Source organism: Littorina saxatilis, linkage group LG4 (genome assembly GCF_037325665.1).
Source record: "Littorina saxatilis isolate snail1 linkage group LG4, US_GU_Lsax_2.0, whole genome shotgun sequence".
Lineage (NCBI taxonomy): Eukaryota > Metazoa > Mollusca > Gastropoda > Littorinimorpha > Littorinidae > Littorina > Littorina saxatilis.
The window spans coordinates 67,182,965-67,204,491 of NC_090248.1; the positions used below are offsets into that span (position 1 = coordinate 67,182,965).

General features: G+C 42.0%; 1 protein-coding gene and 1 long non-coding RNA gene across 2 annotated transcripts in view; both read right to left on the reverse strand.

Moving 5' to 3' along the window:
- LOC138965441 (globin-like) overlaps positions 1-21,527 on the reverse strand; it is a 63,671-nt gene that overhangs the window by 20,422 nt on the left and 21,722 nt on the right. The gene's annotated exons all lie outside the window — the stretch shown is intronic.
- On the reverse strand, positions 11,831-15,656 carry LOC138965440 (uncharacterized). Its single transcript, XR_011455461.1, has 3 exons — positions 14,726-15,656; positions 13,750-13,894; positions 11,831-11,974 (listed from the first exon to the last, which is right to left on the reverse strand). It is a non-coding gene; the product is annotated as an uncharacterized lncRNA (long non-coding RNA).

Below are 21,527 nucleotides of genomic sequence, written 5' to 3' on the forward strand. Positions count from 1 at the left end.
TTTTACGGAGTCACAAAGAGATTTATATTTGTCTAAGGATTTCCTACCACCAATAGCGGGGAGCAGTTTGTTTGAAACTGACTAGCCAACCCCTGTCTGGGTCCATGGTTTGGAACTTCCACTAATCTGTTATAATCATTAACCCCACAGTTTAAAACTTGAAAAGAAAAGAAAAGCCGTACAGAATACATAACATTTCACCCAAGTTTCAGTAGCTATATTAGCATAATTATGCATGTAGTTGTCAAACCTGGGAACAGCTATAATTCTTCGACATTTATGTGTATATTCTTGTAAACATGTTAAGCTATCTTCGTTTTGATTTATACAGAAATGTGATGTTTTGTTTTTCTTTATCATCATAATCAAAACGACATTTATCATTGTCATCACCATCATTCTTATGAGAATTATCATTGAGCAGCCCCCCTCCCTCTCCCTCTCTCTCTCTCTCCCTCCCTCTCTCTCTCCCTCCCTCTCTCTCCCTCCCTCCCTCTCTCTCTCTCTTCTTTAACCATTCACCCATGAAAGTCATGACGTACCAAAGACAGTCGTTTAAGTCTCCCAGAGGCGAACACAGCTGCTCCTAATTCGCTCTTTTCATCACGATTTCAGTCTTACAAGACATTCGCAGACAGAGGCGTCCAAGACAATTTCAGTCCTAAAAAAAAGTTCGCACTTTTAATTACAAAGCCACGATTTCCCGTCTTCAGGCGCGAGCAACTGATTAAATATTGATTCCGGCGTCTGCAGCAAATGAGAAATCAGCAGGTCTTCTGAACTTGGCGTGGACTGACTTCCACCGATGAAAGACTTTAAAATTGATGGGTACGGTTTTTGGTGAAGTCACTGAACTTTAGAAATTATTGATTTTCTTCAAAACTCCTTCTGAGATGAAATCAAAGCTTGACTAAATGTAAAAAGGAGGTAAACGGCTCAATAGTTCCAAAATAAGGGGGGAATCAGATTTTCATCGATTTTCACATCCCTAGCTAAACAGGAGACAGGTGATGATTTACTCATGACTATGTTGCTCTTACTGCTTTATAATAAGTAAACTGTGTCCAACTTTTCATGGCAAAAATAAGTACCGGGAGAAAAAAAATCATCTCTTCGGTGTGTGTGCGTGTTGTGTGTTGGGGTTGTGTGTGTGTGTGTGTGTGTGTGTTAGGTGTGTGTGTTAGGTGTGTGTGTGTGTGTGTGTTAGGTGTGTGTGTTAGGTGTGTGTGTGTGTGTGTGTGTTAGGTGTGTGTGTTAGGTGTGCGTCTGTGTGTGTATGTGAGTGTGTGTGTGTGTGTATGTGTATGTGTATGTGTATCAGGGGCGGATCAGTTGCTTTGTAAGGGGGGGGGGGGGGGGCACTTTGAATCGAAAGTGAATGTGATGGGCGCGAAGCGTCCGAATTTGCTAGGGGGGTCCGGGGGCATGCCCCCCCGGAAAAAAATTTTGCCCAAAGAAGCAAAATGATGCCATCTGGTGCCATTTGAACTTAGAAATGGTCATAGAATCAGCATAGAAAAACCTTTTTTTTCTTCTTCTTTTTTTTTTTTTTTTTCGGTGGGGGGGGGGGGGGGGGGCACGTGCCCCCTGTGCCCCCCCCCCCTCGTCCGCCCCTGTGTATGTGTATGTGTGTGGTCTTTTCTTCTTCGGTTTTACAGGAAGACTAAGCAGATAGACTGCAAAAGTTCCAATTCAAGAATAATACAAATATAATGATAATAAAACACGTGGATTTTCATCTTTTGAAAGCAAGCAACGCCCAGAAGTAATGTCCATTTTCTCACTATTATGTGTTATTTCATTCTTTAAAACCTACAGGTTCAGGTGCTTGTAAATGTTTTGCATTGTCATTTACTACGGCTGCCTATATTGCGGGGAGATTGAAAATACTCATACATGTAATCACTGCTTCCCATTTCAATGATTGACTGAGGTACGTAGGCTATTCTGTACCAACTGTCTAACCAAACAATAACAACAAAAGCATGTTTTTGACGCTGACTCGCTCACAATTACCATGCTTCCTTGTTTGATTCTATAACGTGTTAAAATTACGAAGCAGCTACCGAACCAAAACCTTTCTTTCTTTATTCTTTATTTGGTGTTTAACGTCGTTTTCAACCGTTCAAGGTTATATCGCGACGGAGGGAAGGGGGGAGATGGGATAGTGCCACTTGTCAATTGTTTCTTGTTCACAAAAGCACTAATCAAAAACTTGCTCCAGGGGCTTGCAACGTAGTACAATATATTACCTTACTGGGAGAATGCAAGTTTCCAGTACAAAGGACTTAACATTTCTTACATACTGCTTGACTAAAATCTTTACAAACATTGACTATATTCTATACAAGAAACACTTAACAAGGTTAAAAGGAGAAACAGAATCCGTTAGTCGCCTCTTACGACATGCTGGGGAGCATCGGGTAAGTTCTTCCCCCTAACCCGCGCGGGGGCTAAACAATGTGCCTGGACAGATTTTATATATGTTAAAACAGATGTGAATACACCAACTCATACCTTACATCGGCCGCGGCAGCGAAGCATTTAATCCGGAGGTAACAAAATAACTACAAAAAGTCATTCATATTTCAAGTTATTGAGGATTGCAATTTCAGCAGATGAAGGGAAATTCCACCTAGAAAATGTAATATTAATTCCAATCGTAAACTCCTCTTTATTTCAGCATCGGAAACACAACTGATTGGCCAGTGATTGGTAGAAAAAAAGAAGTATTTACTTATGTAGACTTTTGCGTCTGCATGGTTAGAGACGGTGGCACGGAGACTTGAGAACAATCTACACATTTTCTCTCTCTGTCTGTCTGTCTCTCTCTCTCTCTTTCTCTCTCTCTCTCTCTCTCTCTCTCTCTCTCTCTCTCTCTCTCTCTCTCTCTCTGTCTCTCTCTCTGTCTCTCTCTCTCTCTCTCTCTCTGTCTCTCTGTCTCTCTCTCTCTCTAAATCTATACATCTATACATATAAATAAAAGAGAGTGTCTGTCTGTCTGTCTGTGTGTGTGTGTGTGTGTCTGTCTGTGGTCGCCATACCTCTGAGATGGCAAGAGGCAGGAACAAGATAGTGTGCACGTACACTCCCTAGGTGCCGCAGATGTGCACCTGGGTTTTAGTTTCTTGATTCATTGTTTCCTTTCTCAGAATATGGACCTCCCATTTATTGAATACAGCCTATATGGTGCAAGACCAGTTCAGTGCCTACTGTTCACCTGTAGCAAGCACATCATGCCAGTGATATTAGAGACTCGCTATTGCTCCTATGAGGGGAAGAAATGAAGAATGAAAAATTAACTGGACAGTTCCGGAAATTTCTAGAAGGTAAGGGAGATAACTTTTTTTGTCTGTGGTCGCCATACCTCTGAGATGGCAAGAGGCAGGAACAAGATAGTGTGCGGCACGTACACTCCCTAGGTGCCGCAGATGTGCACCTGGGTTTTAGTTTCTTGATTCATTGTTTCCTTTCTCAGATTATGGACCTCCCATTTATTGAATACAGCCTATATGGTGCAAGACCAGTTCAGTGCCTACTGTTCACCTGTAGCAAGCACATCATGCCAGTGATATTAGAGACTCGCTATTGCTCCTATGAGGGGAAGAAATGAAGAATGAAAAATTAACTGGACAGTTCCGGAAATGTCTAGAAGGTAAGGGAGATAACTCTTTTTTTGTATCCAAACAAAGGAGGTAAAGCTAATCATAATGGGATAGCGAGCGTCTTAAATTGCTACAGGGCTCTGCTTACTCCCGGGCGAAGCCGGGCTTAACTGCTAGTAATTCATATTTTAACTTCCTGCGGATTGCGAAATCGTACAGAGAAATAAGAGCAGATGAACCATGAAAAAATCCACAAGGTCATTTATCTGTCGACTTCCCGTCGAGAACTAATATACAATGAAACGTAAATTCCTGTGGTTTGAAATATCAGCAAAGAGGAGGAAGAAGCATCACTTGAAAAGAGAGAGAGAGAGAGAGAGAGAGTGAGAGAGAGAGAGAGAGAGAGAGAGAGAGAGAGAGAGAGAGAGAGAGAGAAATACCACGCAATTCATGTTTCAAGTTCCAATGGATTGCGATGTGAGCATGATAGTAAATTGTACACATTTAACGTACAGTGGAACCCGCTTATAAGAAAGTCCAGGGGGAATTATTTTTGCTTTCTTATATCCGAGGTTTTTCTTATCAGCAGACTCCTGATATAAGAATTTTTTTCTTATCCGAGGAAAAACAAATGTCATCTTATTTTTTTTAATGCATTGCATTATATGCCCGCAGACAGGTGCATGAATGTGTATTTGATAATGAATGTATATGTTTGTAATTTTATGTCGTTGGGATAAGTATGTGCGTGCGAATTAATATGTGTATTTCAGAATATTTGTTTGTCTGTTCACTTAAAAGACCATTGAGTGGAAATATCTGTGAATGTATTGTTTTTTCAATAACAAACCTTCCAACAACCTACCTTTCTTGTTTTTTGATTATGTGTATTTTAATATAATATTCCCGACTTCTAGTAGGGTTTGGGACATTGCTCATAGTGGCCACCATTATTAGTCTCGGCTTTTTAATGTGTGTGTGGGGCCTCAAACCTCCTGTTAAAAAACACGTGGAAAAACACTTTTGGACAAGAATTAATAAACGTGTCTTCGCGGTTTTGTTTGCTTGTTTTTGGGTATGTTTTTTCCGACATCAGGTCCAATCTTTTTCGTTCTGTAACTTGTTCTTTTCTTTGATTCTATGTTCCTAAACCTTAATTCGTAACCAAAAATGTGTCTAGTTTCTGATGCAGTTCCATATCGATACACACCGACACTTATTTTGCAAGCAGAGAGTAATCGCGAGTGTGAGTGTAAATATTGAGAACTATGTACAATACCAATGAATAATTATACAAATTAGATTGTTTGCATTTTTGGATCACACCCGGTGCGAGCATTGCAAAAACTGTAAATCTACATAGAGTTTCTTTCCTATATCCGAGGAAATTCTGTCAAGAAAGATAAAAACTCCTTTCTTATAACCGGTGCCTTCTTCTTAAGGATTTTTTTTCTATCCGGAAAATTTTAAGTGGAAGAAAGAAGGCATTTGGCATGGGAATTTAAAAAAAAGTCCTTTCTTGTAAGCGATGTTTCTTATAAGCGATTTTCTTACAAGTAGGTTCGACTGTATTTTAAAATCCAAGCTCCTGTGAGTTGCAACTTCGAGGGGGCCGAGGGGACGAGTGATAGCAGGGAGGGATCGGGAGGAAAAAGACAATCCTCATTCCAATCAGTCAGCGCTTTGTGGGTCCGCCGGGGTCCATCCGGTATGCTGAAGGCCACACACGTGCTCTGACGCACGTCTTCGTGTCGAGCCGGTTACATCGCCACCACCATCAGATATTACACTATTGCCACAAACACCGCCCTGCCACATCTGTTCTCCGTTGTTGTTATGTTTTGGGCTGCTTTTATTTCTATTGAATCCATAATTTTTCTTCTTTTGTTGTTGTTGTGTTTGTGGGTGATTAACACGTTTTGTTCACAAAACACGGCGGAAAATGGCGACCAATTTGTTGCACTGCGACAGTTCACTTCTTCAACCCAGGCCAGTACTTCCATTGAATCCATACTATTTGCCGACGCAAAGCTTTTCAACTATTGCGTAAACAGCAGAATATGTCTTTATGTGGAAGCTAACAACAACCAACCTATCACCGCCAGAACCAACGTCTGAGGCCTCATCCCGGGAACGCAAAAGATAAAGAAGTCATTGGAGCCTGCAAACCAGACCGAAAACACCAGCTCGATCGAGAATGGAGAAAAGCGCGGTGGTTTCTCTGCTTTGAGTGAAAGTTTCGTGTATAGAACCCATCCCAGGCTCTTAGTGAATGCTATAAGAGCTGCCGGCTAACCAGACTGACAAACACTGTCCCCTGGACGGAACTCGGAAACGCGTGATGGTATCCCCTCCTTTGAGTTAAAGTTGCGTGTATACTATAGAGTAGTTTAGATATCGTGGGCTGTTTACACAGGAGTCTGGCCTCCCTATAACCATGATTGATCCGTGCGTATGTCATAGAAATGTTTAGCCAGACCCTCACCCTAAGGGCGGCATGACTGGTACCTACGTGCACATTTTGGTAACTGCAGGAATAAACTGATGTTTGCCCTGTCTAATCAAGTCTGGTCCCGGCGAAGTTCTCGTGATTTTCGTTGGCAACGTTGATGCTTATCCTTCCAATAATGTGCTTCGACTTCCGCTCGGAGGATCATGTAACCTCCGAGTCAACCTTTTACACCCCCACCCCGCTTTAGTTAAGCATTAGGCACAAAAAAAAAACAGTCTGTTTACGGTAACCCGACCGACCCTATTTTTTTCGCGCGACCCTAGACTTTTTTTTTGGCATTTGGGGAAAAAAAAAAAAGAAAAAAAATTGGTTTTTTTGCAAAATAACGTAAAAATATGGTTTTTTGGAGAAAAAAAAAATCCCGACCTACCGACCCTATTTTTTTGGCCTATGTTACCGTAAACAGACCTATTTTTTTGGGGGGGCCTTATGACAATGGATCAACTTCCTTTTGACTTGGACCCACATAACACTTACAGGTGACGTGACCCAGTGGTAATCTCCTATGGTCCACTAGCCGCGCTCAGCAGTAAGTGATACATATTAACGGAGGTAATGACACTAATTTAAATTGACCAACGGTGGCTGTAAGTTAATAATGGGCACAAGTGAGGAACCGAGCTGTGACTTGTGGTCCAGTGGCCAGTAATCGAAGACACTAATAATACCTTGCCATACACTCGTCGAGGTCACGCTTTTGTAATCAATAATTTACCGGATATAAAAACTATAGACTTAAGAAAGTTCAAAGAACTAAATCTAGTATACCCGGCTCACCCGACAAATATGTACTGAATGCCGCTAAGAGTTGCTCACACGGCGGTAGACACCCCTCGTTGTAAAATTAGTGTACATGTAGATGTGTGATTAAACTTGTCCCTCCGTCCGTCCGTCCACTCAAGTTACGCTGCGGTAGGACTGGAGTGAACGACTGCGTTGCACACACAATATTATAGACACTCCTTTTTGTCCTGCAATGCATGAAGATGTCAACGTTGTGGTCTGTCCAAAATCTGATGAATATAATGAGTAGTGCACACAGTAGAAACACGTCTAGTACTAACTATAACGTGCGTGACTCTAACCGTGGTCCTTCCAAAAACTGATGCTGAAACTAATGAGTAGTGCACACAGTAGAAACAAGTCTAGTGCTAAAGTGCGTGAAGATTATCAACAGTAGTTCGTCCATTCTCTGATGCGTAAATGTCGGAACTCAGTGAGAGTTTCGCAGGGAAATAATTTTATTATTTATTATTATTCTCTTTATTTATATGGCGCCTTATCCGAAGTTCAAAGCGCTTTATACCGTGTGAGATGGAATTTTTTACACAATATATCACGCATTCACATCGACCAGCAAACCTCAAGCCTGTCAGGCGAATGTTCACCTTTCGCGGCCTTTATTCCAAGTCACACGGGTATTTGATGGACATTTTTATCTATGCCTATACAATTTTGCCAGGAAAGACCCTTTTGTCAATCGTGGGATCTTTAACGTGCACACCCCAATATAGTGTACACGAAGGGACCTCGGTTTTTCGTCTCATCCGAAAGACTAGCACTTGAACCCACCATCTAGGTTAGGAAAGGGGGGAGAAAATAGCGGCCCGACCCAGGGTCGAACACGCAACCTCTCGATTCCGAGCGCAAGTGCGTTACCACTCGGCCACCCAGTCCTGAAGAGAGGGCAGGAATGTATCCTGAGGCGAGAGGGAGGTGAGGGGGAAGGCGTGGGGTCAGGACTGATGGGGTGGGGTGGGTCACAGTGTTGTGGAGGCCGAGGGTGGCCAACGGACAGAGAGAGCAGGGTAGAGGGGGGATGCGGACGGGAGGATGGAGTTGAAACAAATTCCACGCACGCCAGGTGGTAACTGTCGCTGCTGATTATAACTTAAGGAAACGAGTGAGAGAGCCGTGGTTTTTTTTTCCCCATTCAGCTACGTCTTCCTTATTTCCCTACCTCCCCTCCCCCACCCCTCTTCCCTACACCTCCCGAGGTCAAGACTTCATTCTCCTGGTCATTTCCACGACAAAAGGGCTTGAAATCAATAAAACGGGGAGGACAGTCGTATTTACCTTCGTCGACATTCCTTCGCCACGCGACACACCTGATTTGTCTCCCTTAATTAAGCGCGTGACAGTGTACAAGGCTCCAAGCACAAGCCTGATCGCAATTAATTCAGCTACAAGGTGGAAACAAGGCGAGGGCAAACTGTTAAGTTGTAGAGTTTTCTGTAACACTAGTTCGCCAAGGTAAACACATTTAACATAGTCGTTGTCCCGTATTGGTTAAAGTGGGGCTTGCTTCTAACCGAGAAACTAACCTCACCTATACGTTAGAAAGGAAAATGTCCTTCACAACTGGGAAAAACTTCACAGTGCAAACCAACAACAGTATGTTGAATTATTTTCCGCGCAAAAAAACTAAGAAAATTAAGAAGTAAGGTACATGTAACATGATACCTAAAACAAAACCTTCTGTGAGCCTCGCGGTCAATTGTACACTTTACACAACTGAGTAAAACGCCTGCTTAGCATTCCAATAAAACCGCCCAAGAAGAACTAATGTGAATTTTTTTGACAAAGTCTCACTGAACAGTCCATGTTTGCAAGTTTCATCCTCCTCCTCAGTGTACCCTTCCAAAGACACACGGATACATTCTCGAGTTAAGAATGAACAAAATGTTTTAAGTGAACACAGCACTTAAAACAATATTTTACAAAACAAAAAAACAACGACAAAGCATTACCTGATTTAAATTTCACAACAGATCAGTCCATCAGTTAATTCCAAAGTATGCTGACAGGTGCCAAAGTATCTCAACAATTGAAAATGATGGACATTTATTTTCAGTCAAGTTTACACTGCATTCTCAAGCTGGATTATGGATCCCAAAGAATAAATGTAAAGTACTGTTGCCTTTTTATTGGAGCAGCTTATATAATAATAATAATAACGATTACTTATATAGCGCGTAAACCTCGTGGTGACGAGCCCAGAGCGCTTTACACTTACACAATCATAATACAAACAAGGAAAGAGAACTAAATCCGAATTAAGTAGATGTGCAACGCCAAGGCACTGCATACCCCAAGCGAAGGAGCCATCATTGAGAGAGAGAGAGAGAGAGAGAGAGAGAGAGAGAGAGAGAGAGAGAGAGAGAGAGAGAGAGAGGTTCCACACCTAAAAATCTTGTCAGTTGTTGTGGTTGTTGTTGTGGCTGTTGTGTTTGTTGTTGTTGTTGTTTTGATGACAATACTGTCCTTTTTTGTGTGTAATGTTCTTGTTGTTGTTTTGTTGTTATTGTTTCATACTTGTTTACTCTATCTCTCTCTCTCTCTCTCTCTCTCTCTCTCTCTGTTTATGATGATATCTTTCCTCGGAAAATGCAGTGCTTTGGATGGTAAATGCATATATGTTTGGCAGAGAGAGAGAGAGAGAGAGAGAGAGAGAGAGAGAGAGAGAGAGAGAGAGAGAGAGAGAGAGAGAGAGAGAGAGCGATTACAAGCAAATGACGAAGTCTCGTTGTCTCTTACAACATCTCGTTGTTGGTGGTTGTGGTGGTTGTGGTGGTGGTGTCGTTGTAGTTGTTGTTGTTGTTAGTGGTGGTGGTGGTGGTGTTGTTGTTTTTTTGTTGTTGGTGGTGGAGGTGTTGTTGTTGTTGTTGTTGTTGTTGTCGTTGTCGTCGTCCATCATATCAACCAACTCACCAGGATTGCAAGTAATTCACGGTGTCTCTTACAACATCATTCTCGTGCTACCAGATTTGATGCACACAAAGACTTTAGCTTGGAAATGGAATCCTCAAGTTTGACGTCATGGAAGATGTGATAACATTTTGAATTCAGCTCCTTGTGTTGAAGAGAATGATGTCATGAGTTTGACGTCATGAGTTTTGATTGTCTTCTTGACCTGGGTTTGACCTCCTTCTTTGTTATGACTTAGAAATTGGAAGCGCTTGTAACTGCCGTTGTCGATGTCGGATCAAAACGATTTATGTCTTAAAACCTTCCTGGGATCAATAACATTGCCTGTGCCAATTTTTGTTGTAGTCGAGTCAAAACTGTGAAAGTTTTAGGGGTTCTAACACACACACACACACACACACACACACACACACACACACACACACACACACACACACATCATTTGGTTGAAATCAACTCTAGTGTGGGACCAACCTAGCTTCGCTTGCTTCGCTCGCTTCGCTTGGATAAATTCAAACATGGTCACACACACCCACACACGCACGCACACACACACACACACGCGCGCGCACACAGTCACACACACAATCTTTCTTTCGTCATTGTCAATGTTCAGGTAACCCGCAATGTCATTCCATGTACGCATACGTTATTCTAGTACAACACACACAGGCACATACACATCCTCATGAACGCCACACTTTAGTAGATAATACACGTGGCAGCGCCGATGACTCACCGATCATGGGATCTCCTTCATGTACATGTAGTTGAAACAAATGTCTTGTGCAAGAGAGATCAAGGGAGATAATTTTGATGCAATTGTTAATGACATTGCATAGTGATATCCTTTAAAAATAAATTGAAAATAAGGAATTGAGATCTCTACACAATTTATCTTCCTTGTTTTATGTATGACATTGAGTTATAGTTAAAATTGTATTCTCGGAATTGTTCAAAAATAAATTTGAAGGGAGGCAACTAATAGATGAACAAACAATATTACAATTTACACATTCAGTTATGCTTTTTTTTGGATAAGATATATTAATGAGAATTATACAATAAATACACATGGAGGGGGGGGGGGGGTGCAGAGTGATTTTGAATGAGGTATCTGTCTAATATTTAGTAAAGCGTGGAATTATGACTGAGAGTGAGAGTCATTAATTCAGTGCATTTAAATTTGTATCCTGTTTTCAGGCTGTTCCTTGCCACTCTGCATTTCAATGAAAATGGGGAGAGGGGTGATGCGCTTGATGAGGAAGGAAATCCGACGTTGTCCATCACATTCCCAAAAGGAAAGAAAGGAGAGTACAGTGTGAGGAAGTGCAAAGGGCCACGAGCTTATGGTAAGTTACATGCAGGGTAATTACTGACTGCTGGTTTTTAGCAGACACACACACAAATGAAAATCCTCTTCTTTTCTTATACTCCAGAATTCTGGCAATTTACCCAAACACACACTCACACACACAACTGAAGAGGGAAAAGACAGAGAGAGAAATATTACATTTAATTTTGTTCAGTTGGGTATTCGCTAGAACTGCAGCATTCTTCCTAAAATGCATTTTTGCAAGCATAAAAGCTGTACTTGGTTCCGTGCTAATAATGCCTTTTCACGACTATCTCATCCTGAGCTATCCACTGTTACATTTACAGGTCACGTGTCAAGATTGCTTCAACGTCTGTTTGAGAAGCTGACAGAGGATCCAGGTGCCTTTGAAGCTTCCTTCCCAGAGGAATTTTGTGACAAACCTGACTTTTGGGCCGCTGCATATCCCCCCCCCCCCCCCCCATACCGATAAGAAGCTGCAGCACCATACACTGATACAGTACAAGATAACCAAACTGATCCCACTTTTCCCCGCTGATGTCGACACCAACGACAATACTGAACAAAATGCACTTGCAAGGAATTACAGATTTTACTCTTTTATTTCATAAGTGATGCATTAGTTTATAAATACATTTTCATGTTAGCATTTTCATTCAAGCTCAGACCACTCAAAACCTCTGTAGTACATCAAACGGAAATGCATATCTGATGGCCCGTACTCCATCTGAAGGTAAAGGTATCCTGATTTTCCTCCCTAGCACACCATGGCACCACCTCACAAGCTGTCAGAATCCTATGTAGCGGTACTTCCTGAAAAATAATCACAAAATCTGTGACATAAGTGTGTGTTGCATAGTCCGGCAGGGTGTTCCTACAAAAGGTGTGGAAAGTGGGGGGAAGAACACTTATTTTTCGTGAATTGATAGAATGGCTTGTTTCATGGCTGGCTGGCTGTGTGTGTGTGTGTGTGTGTGTGTGTGTGTGTGTGTGTGTGTGTGTGTGTGTGTGAGTGTGTGTGTGTGTGACAGTATGACAAGATCCATGTAAATCTTTCATTTTACCTAGTTATCTATGTTTAAAATGTACTTTCCAAAATGTGTTTCTTTCCAGCATTATGTTGATCTTGTTTCACACAAAGTGTATAAACTATGAATCTATTATTCACTTCTGGACTTCAGTGTGGAGAGATCCGAGGATAACAAAATAATATTTACTGGTTTGTATATATAATATATTATATGTGTTCTGCGCGAACTTAGAATCCGGTTTCATTCTAGAATGGACCGGGTCCAGGTTGGAATTCTAACCCTGCGCAAGTACAGGGGTGCCATTCTAGAATGAAACCCTTGAATAAAGGGGGCCGTAATGTTTGTAGGTAAGACAGAGTTGTCTTCCCTTGAATTATCTCCACCTGCACCTTCCCTTTGATAAAATGGGGCTGATTTGTCTACCCCTGAAAAAAATCCTTTGGCGATCTTGCGAATGTCATGTCATGTCAAGAAAGTTGACACTCCTGAGTACGCAATAAACAAAGGCAGACCATAGCAAGGGGGACTACCAGGGCGGTATTGTTTGCAGGGCAGTTGTTTTTGTGATGAGAGCCGGTTGCGGCCGCTTGCAATGTCAGCGCTGTCTCCCTCTCGGAAATGTCCGGTTTTTTGACAATTTTTTTGACAGACAGACAGACAGACGGTCAGACCGACTAACCGACAGACAGACCAACAGAAGGACAGAGTGAGTTATAGAGCTGTTGTCACAGGTTTAAAAAAAAGTTGACATTATATCTTCCGCACAATTCAGAAGACCAACTTCATGTATATGAATAAGATTAAAAGTTACAAGCGAGATCGACAAAACACTGTCAGTCCGGAAATTTCCGTTCGTAGCGATCAGCGCTGAGTGTCTCTCAAAATCGTAATCACTTTCAGAACATCACAATCCCAATTCACGATGTCTTTGAGTAAAGTGTAAAAAACCCGAAAAAAAACCCAACCAAACACACAAAAAACAAAAACAAACAGAAAATCCACATTTGTGGCTTTGGTTGTGTGATAGTCTAACTGAAATGACTATTCCAACTTGGACCCAAATTCCAACCTTGCGCACGGCCGATTCTAGAATGGACCAGCAACAAGGGTTTCATTCTAGAATGGCACCCCTGTACTTGCGCAGGGTTAGAATTCCAACCTGGACCCGGTCCATTCTAGAATGAAACCGGATTCTAAGTTCGCGCAGAACATATGCATCATACCATGTCAAACACATCACAATATAGACGCGTGATCGACAAGAAGAGGAAATACTATGTGTGCACTTGTATGTCTTATCTTTTAATTTAATGGTTTTTTTTAATGGACCAACTTTCAACTTTGTGAGAAGAAAAAGTTTTTAAGTCATGAAAAGCAAGGATTGCTTTAAACCTGCAAATTAAAAAAAATCTTCTGTCACCTTCTTCTTCAGGTGTGTGAATGGATGGGTGTACGGGGTACATTTGTCATGTGGAACAGACCTAGAAGTATCTGCCAACACATCACGATGATGTGACAAGCACATGCTTGGTAAAGAAAAATAGGTGTGTCACTTACTCCTTAAGAGTAGCCTGTAAAAACCCATGCTCCTCCCGGTACTGGTAATATGCCGTCTCCAGCATATCCGTGTTTAGGCAAACGCTTTCAAATTATGGGAGCTGCGTGATGCATCATGCATGTAATGCCAATTTTTTCGGGAGGTCTGCAAACATAACAGTATTGTTATAACTTATGGTTAACTATGAAATTAGTGTAAGAACTTCTGTCTTTCTTTATTTGGTGTTTAACGTCGTTTTCAACCATTCAAGGTTATATCGCGACGGGGAAAGGGGGGAGATGGGATAGGGGAAAGGGGGGAGATGGGATAGAGCCACTTGTTAATTGTTTCTTGTTCACAAAAGCACGAATCAAAAAATTGTTCCAGGGGCTTGCAACGTAGTACAATATATGACCTTACTGGGAGAATGCAAGTTTCCAGTACAAAGGACTTAACATTTCTTACGTACTGCTTGACTAAAATCTTTACAAACATTGACTATATTCTATACAAGAAACACTTAACAAGGGTAAAAGGAGAAACAGAATCCGCTAGTCGCCTCTTACGACATGCGGGGGGCAGAGAAATAAGGATGTGGAAAAGAAGACTTTTGGTAAGTGAAATAAAGGGGATGGATCCAGTCAGGTAGAAATAAGACAACAAGAAAGGAATCGGGAAACTGCAGGGAATAGTAGGGAGAGTTTTCTTGGAAGGAAATATAGGTGAAAGGACTGGTAAGGCAGAAATAAGACAAAAGAAGAGAAGTAAAGGGGTGGGGAAGCTTAGTGGAAACACTCCCGCCGCGTGAAGGCGACCCCATGGGAGCAGTGTAAGAACTAAACTTCTAACAGACATTATGAAGTTAAGGCTTTACAGACTATTTATAGTAATGAATAACCTCTGCATCTATGTTGCAAAATAGTCACACTTTTCCTTTCCTCTTTTCATTGAAAAAAAAAGTAATTTAACTAATGCCAAGTAAAAAGTAATACATACCTGCCTGGGACAGTTCAGCTTCTTCATAATTTTAGTAGACTCTGTGCAGCAGTTGCATTCCTCCACTTTCTCCATCTCCACACAGTTGGCACATTCAGACCTGAAAGTATCACAAACAATCTTCACTCGTTTCTATCCTTCCGCCGAGTGTTGCGAATGCACACATGTTGGAAGTATTCTTAGATTTCATCAGAAAGAAATAATAACATTAGTTCTAAAAATGTAACTTGCCAACTCAAAATGTAAACACTAGGGACTGCCAGATTCGCTTTCGTCAAAAGCTCGTGCGTGTCGATCTTCGTGAGTTTGCTTCTATAAAATGTTCATTCTGGAGGCCTAGTGAATTTCTTGCATATAAACCAGGTCATGTCCAAAATAGACACTAGCTCTGGAGACAGACTGAAAAACCAAGTTAGCATAGCCTAGTGCACAAACACCCACACAAACGGTACTCATGTCACAGTTCAGATCTAGATCTAGACTCCAAGCTTGACACATCCTGTCAGAATGTCCTTTTCTCGGTTGCTTGTACCCAAAATAAAACGTGACTTCGTTACTCACCAGTCTGTGTTCCCAAGGCGATTTATCATGCTGCTGTTGTCAGAAAGATGATTTTCCTCCACGTTCCTTTCATTTTCTCGTGCCCGAGGTTCAAACATATATGGTACAACACGATTGTGGTTCACCACGTTTTGTGCGCCACGACTGACTGTCGTCCATTGTGCTCTCTTCCCATGTCTACGTCACAGGCACTTAGCTGGCGCGTCGGGAGTTCTCGGGTTTTCCCGGCAAAGTCCGGATGAGCAAATTTAGTACGCATGCCAGTTGGCGAACGGCTGAGCGCAGAGCGGTTAAAGTGCAGAAAAATGTCGTAACTGGAACCCCTCTATACACACTCAAACCTGTACTTGCAGGGTTTAGACACACTTTAAACATGTGTGTTTTGAGGGCTGTTCTAAAGGCAGATGGTGACTGGGAATCCCTAATGCTCCGGGGGATTTTCTCCCAGACAAGAGGTCCCTGGTACTTGAAGGATCTCTCAAATCCATAGTTAGTTGATTTTCTGTTTCTTTTTGGTTTACTAAGTACATTGGTATCTGTTGCAGAGCGAAGAGAGGAGAGGTTTGAATATTTTGATAACATCTCAGAGAGATAAGCAGGTCCTGTACCATGAAAGAAAGAGAAACAAATGCATGCAATTTTCTATTGAATACGACTTCTTACAGGCAGCCAGTGGAGGGATCTCAAAACAGGTGTGATGTCAGGGGCGGATCAGTTCATTTTATGGGGGGGGTTTCCAAAAGTATATTGTGAAGATATGGGTGTGAAGGCGCGAAGCGCCGAGCCAACGGCGCAAAGCGCCTAGCTTGCTAGGGGGGTCCGGGGGCATGCCCCCCCGGAAAATTTTGTAAAAAAGGATGCAAAATGGTGCAATCTGGTGCATTTTGAGGATGATCATTACCAGTTTCAGGCAGCAGATTTTGTCACTGATTAATACCCCAAAAAAACACCATTTAAAAAAAAAAATTTTGGCTGGGGGGGGGGGTTTCCGGAAACCCCTGAAACCCCCCCCTCGTCCGCCCCTGGATGTGGTGTCTTTTAGGGGTCTTTGTGATTAATCTAGCGGAGTTGTTCTGTACTTTCTGCAGTTTTTCAATGAGATAGTCAAATGAACCAGAAAGAAGGGCATTTCCGTAATCTAGCCTTGAAAGAACGAGAGAGCAAATGAGGGTTTTTGTAGCATCGGAAGAAAGGCAGTGGCGGATGGAGCTAATTTTTCTCAGTTCATAGTAGGCATTTCTACAGACAGTGGAGACTTGTTGTTTGAAGCAGAGAGTTTCGTCGAAGATGACACCGAGGTTTCGTACTTGAGAAGCCAACTGAATATCAGTTCCAGCTATAGAGATTTGGGCAGGAAGGGATGGTTCTTTTTTAAGAGAAGGGGGTACAACTAGCATGATCTCGGTCTTGTCGTCATTAAGTTTCAATTTATTTTCAGTCATCCACAATTTCAAGTCAGAGATGCAGTATATAAAGGTAGACCACGCACAGTTCTGGGAACGTGTAACTGCTGAACACGACACGAAGTCAAAGATTTATGATGGTAATCGTCTTCTACCGCACAAACAATAAATCTATTTACTGTTGGCCTATCAGCCCTGAAAGTCCAAAAAATGGTGTACTAGCCTTTGGCTAGTGATTCTGAAAATGTACTAGCCAGAGAGCAAACTTTACTAGCCAAACCAACTATTTGTTTCAGCAACTTTACTCGCATTTGGCGAGTAGATGAACATTTCTCCTCGCCAGTTACATGTTCGCCACATTCAGGCCTGCCTATCTGACAGCCCAAACGAGCTGTATTAATACAACTACCCTCAGCTTTCTTCTTTTCTTCCCCGTGTTACTTATTGGACATAATACAAAAACAATGTTCATTTTATCGTTTTGCAGGCTTTTCGAATTTAACAGGAACTGCATGCTAACAAAACAAGAAATTCCTCCGAGGTAGGAAAAACACCCCCGTCCTTACCATTCTCACTGCCACCAACTGAGAAGGTTATTTCCCTTTGACCATTAAGATGTCCCTCTATAAGTCCTTGTAGAATCTTAATCCACCAATAACTCCCTAACCGTGTGTTTGACTGGTCCCAATTTTTGTAAGGACCGTCTCAGGAATGTATAGCACCTGTTCACCAAGTTTGGTGACGATCGGTCCGTTCATTCTTGAGATCTATATGCGAACACAAACACACAAACAAACAAACACATCGACCGAATCCTATACACACCCCTATACCGGGGGTGTAATAATCCACACATGCTTTTACATTTGCACTTTGTTTTTAGCATAAACCGTTTTAACTGCTCATTATGCAGTTAATCGTGTGGATTGCACATTTTCCACGAGGGTATATTTAGCCATCACCCCTCCCCAAGGGTGACGTATTTCACAACTTCCTGTGTTACACAAACTCAGTGATGACCAATTTTGCCTTCACCCCTCCCATAGGGTGACGGATTTCACAACTTTTTACTGATGAACAATGTTGCCTTCACCCCTCCCATAGGGTGACGGATGTCACAACTTCCTGTATACACAAACTGATGACGTATTTCACAACAAAATGGCGCTGCCCATGGCCCCCATCAAAACTATCCGTATAAATGGGGGCCTCCTGGCCCCCATAACAAGCCTTGGGTATGATTCTCGATATAGAAGGTAGTACTGGTCTGTTCTTGCATATTGCATAAGTACATGTTAGATCTTTATCATCATGTCTGTACACAGTGAAACCCCCAACATTATGAGAAAATCAGGTCTTAAAATGGAGGGAGTCTTAAAATGGAGGGAGTCTTAAAATGGAGGGAGTCTTAAAATGGGGGGAGTCTTAAAATGGGGGTAAATTTAATGATGTTATGAACAGGAAATCTAAAAGATCAAGGTCTTAAAAAGGAGAAGTCTTAAAATGGGGGGTCCACTGTATTCAAATACATGTGTATCATTTTAACTAGCATTGTGCTAAACTGAAACTACTGATTCTTTATCAGTCAGTTATCACACTGAGGCACTTTAAACATTCTGAGGACACTATTAATGGTAATTGCTTTGTGCTGGCAAAACACGAACTTATCATTTACACATCTATTCCAATACCCACACCCCAATGAAAGTCGGTGACACTCTCTTGCCCGAAAGAGTGTTAATAACAGATTTCCGCTGGCCTATAAGCCTCCTTTTCCCCCCAACAAAGTGCGTTGTTGCGAGCTAACATAGACCACCCTCCTAGCCTAAATCCTGTTGGTGCCAATAATCCTTGTGATCAGGAGTTTTAGCGCCGTCTTATCTCGGCCTTGGCCGATGGAGGCGCATAATTAAATTTCGATATCCGCCGTTGCCCGGTTTGTGGCCTATATTCGTTGCACCCTAGCTACAAAATGAGGGCAGGTGAGTGTAAAAAAAAAGTTACACGGATGTGGAGTAGGTCCAAGGTTTGTAGTTTATTGCCTTCGGCTTCGGGATATAGGCGACATCTGTCACAGTCATGATTAGGGTGAGAAACACCAGTCAGTAAAGCTGACACTATGACACTATGACACTATGACACACACACGGGTGGGTTTTTTTCGCCCAGAAGGTCTTCGTTCAGTTTGCATTCGCTCAATACAACCTGTGTCTGGCCTGTCTGAAAACACCTCCGCGTGAGGGGTTTTGCTGCCAGCGCGGTGAAGATAAAGAGGGAACATTTCTCTGAACTGAATAAGCTTTCGCACATTTAGCGTCCTTTCGGTAGGAATCGGTGAGGAGGAATTCGGTAAGTAGGGATTCGCACAGTAGGCTTTCGCTCAGTTTGGTTACACTAAGCATGGATTCTGTTAGTATGCATTCCCTCAGTAGGGTAGGGTTAGTGGAGATTCGCTCAGTAGGGTAGGGTTAGTGGAGATTCGCTCAGTAGGGTAGGGTTAGTGGAGATTCGCTCAGTAGGGTAGGGTTAGTGGAGATTCGCTCAGTAGGGTAGGGTTAGTGGAGATTCGCTCAGTATGCATGACACCGATGACAAGCAGAGTAACTGAGCCTTTGGAAGTTTTACCCTTCTCTCCAGCGGGCTGTTGGTGCCAATAATCCTCAATGCTGTGCCATACACAATGTTTGTAAAGCTGAATAAAAATGATTAACATTTATTGTCCTCATTGACATCAGTGGTCAATTAGGGACCTGTTTTTTTGTCATATGCTTCAAGCATTTGTAAAGTTGAATGCAGTTGCCTACATTCAGCAAACGCACGGAACTGAGTGCAACTATCTTTGATTCGCGGTTTTGCAGCTGAGTTCGAGTTCAACATCGTGTTCTGTACAAGGCTCGTATTCTATTGTCTTCAAGGGTATATATAGGCTATTTCTGTCATATGCTTGATTAGGCGTAAGTTAGACCTGTCAGCAAAGTTGAGTGCAACATACACTAGTCGCATGAAATAATGATATATGCGATCAATCTCTGGTTTGCACCTGCTGCATTTGTGCTGTTGCGTGTAACGTCGTACTGTCACATGATTGTCACAGGGTGTTTTTCTTTCATGGATAGCATAAAAACAGAGCAAGTCCTATTTCTAATTTGAGTTTGAATGCTACTTCCCATGCACTGCATACGACGTTATAGCAAAGAGCTTCCCCTGCGTATTTTCGTAGGGCAAGCTCTTTGGTTGTAGGTTGCATGATCCGATAAATTCTACTACTTGATACAACCTAGCGTTATTATCTGTTTTCAAGTGGATTACATTTATGTTTGCTGGTGCCTACCTAACAGTCAACACACTTGTACTGTACTGTGCTGTAAAGTACTGTAGTGTACTGTACCGGCTATACTGTATTGTATTGTATTCTATTTTATTGTATTGTAATGTATTGTGTTGTATTGTATTGCATAGTTTTGTATTGTATTGAAGTGAATTGCATTGCATTGCATTGTATTGTATTGTATTGTATTGTATTGTATTGTATTGTACTGTATTGTCTAAAGCCACTTGCATTCAGTTTTGCTGCATGGTATGGCATGCGCCTGCTAGTATCCCAGTCTTGAAGAGTACACAGGAAGCGACCAATCATAGCGACAGACTCGAGTTGACTGCCAGACTGGCGTCACGTTGTCGTGACAGGGCCCGGGACTATGGATAGTTAGACTTTCGGTAGAATCTGACAGCACTGATGCTGTCATTTTGAGCTGTTAAAAGTGAAATTATACTAATCGCTACAAAGGTTAACCTTTCAAACGAGGGGCGTGATTAGGCATAATGAAGGGCGCTTACAGTTCGCAATTCCGGTTTCGGTACTGTGCATTTAGCCTTCCAGCTTGCATCTTTTTGTAGAGGTTAACTTCAGATTTAAGCTTTTTGCTTGCAGTACGTTTCACTTTTTAAACTTGAGAATACAACTTTTTGTGTGTAAATAAATGTTCGAACTCAGTTGTTCTTTTTAGAATTAGGGAAAGGTTGACACTCTTTGCTAAGTTTCGGTGTATTCTTTCTTGTTCCACCAACGGCTGAAAGATCCTTATCCAGATTTATAGAGGTTGTTCTCCGACACGACATCAAGTTTGAGTGAAGCAGTACCGTTTTGGGGAGTATTAAATGGACATACTATTACTCTACCGTCATCACCTCATTTAGTTGTGATTGTATGTTGAACTGTTGATTTTTCTGTAATTTTTGAAAAACCTATACAGTGGATCAATTTTAAGTCTCCACCTTTTCAGATTTCCTGTTCGTAATGTTTGTTAATTTACCTCGACCTGATTTTCTCAGACTTTTGAAGGTCTAAAAGGAGGCCGGGCTGAATGTGTGTGTGTGTGTGTGTGTATGTGTGTGTGTATGTGTATGTGTGTGTGTGTGTTAGGGGGGGTGTCAACTATACCACATAAAGTGTATAACATGTTGGTTGAAAGGCACAGTAAGCCTCCCGTAAACCATCACAGAGCTCCCCGAGCGTCTACATATAGTACAAGCATACTTCCATTTGAACGCTCACCGAACGGGAACATCCTGGCTGCTTTCTGTCGAGCGTGAGTTATTTTCAAAGAATTTATTTTCGTGGACTTGGCCTCAACAGCAATGGCGCCTCGTTTTGGTGCTGGACGGCTGTTATGAAGACCGGAATTCACGCCCGGACAGTAAGCCTCCCCTAAACCATCACAGATACTGTCAGGCTTTTACACACAGTACAAACACCATTCCATTTGAACGCTCACCAAACGGGAACATCCTAGGTGCCCTACGTAAAGAGCGAGCAATTTTTAAAGAATTAATTTTGC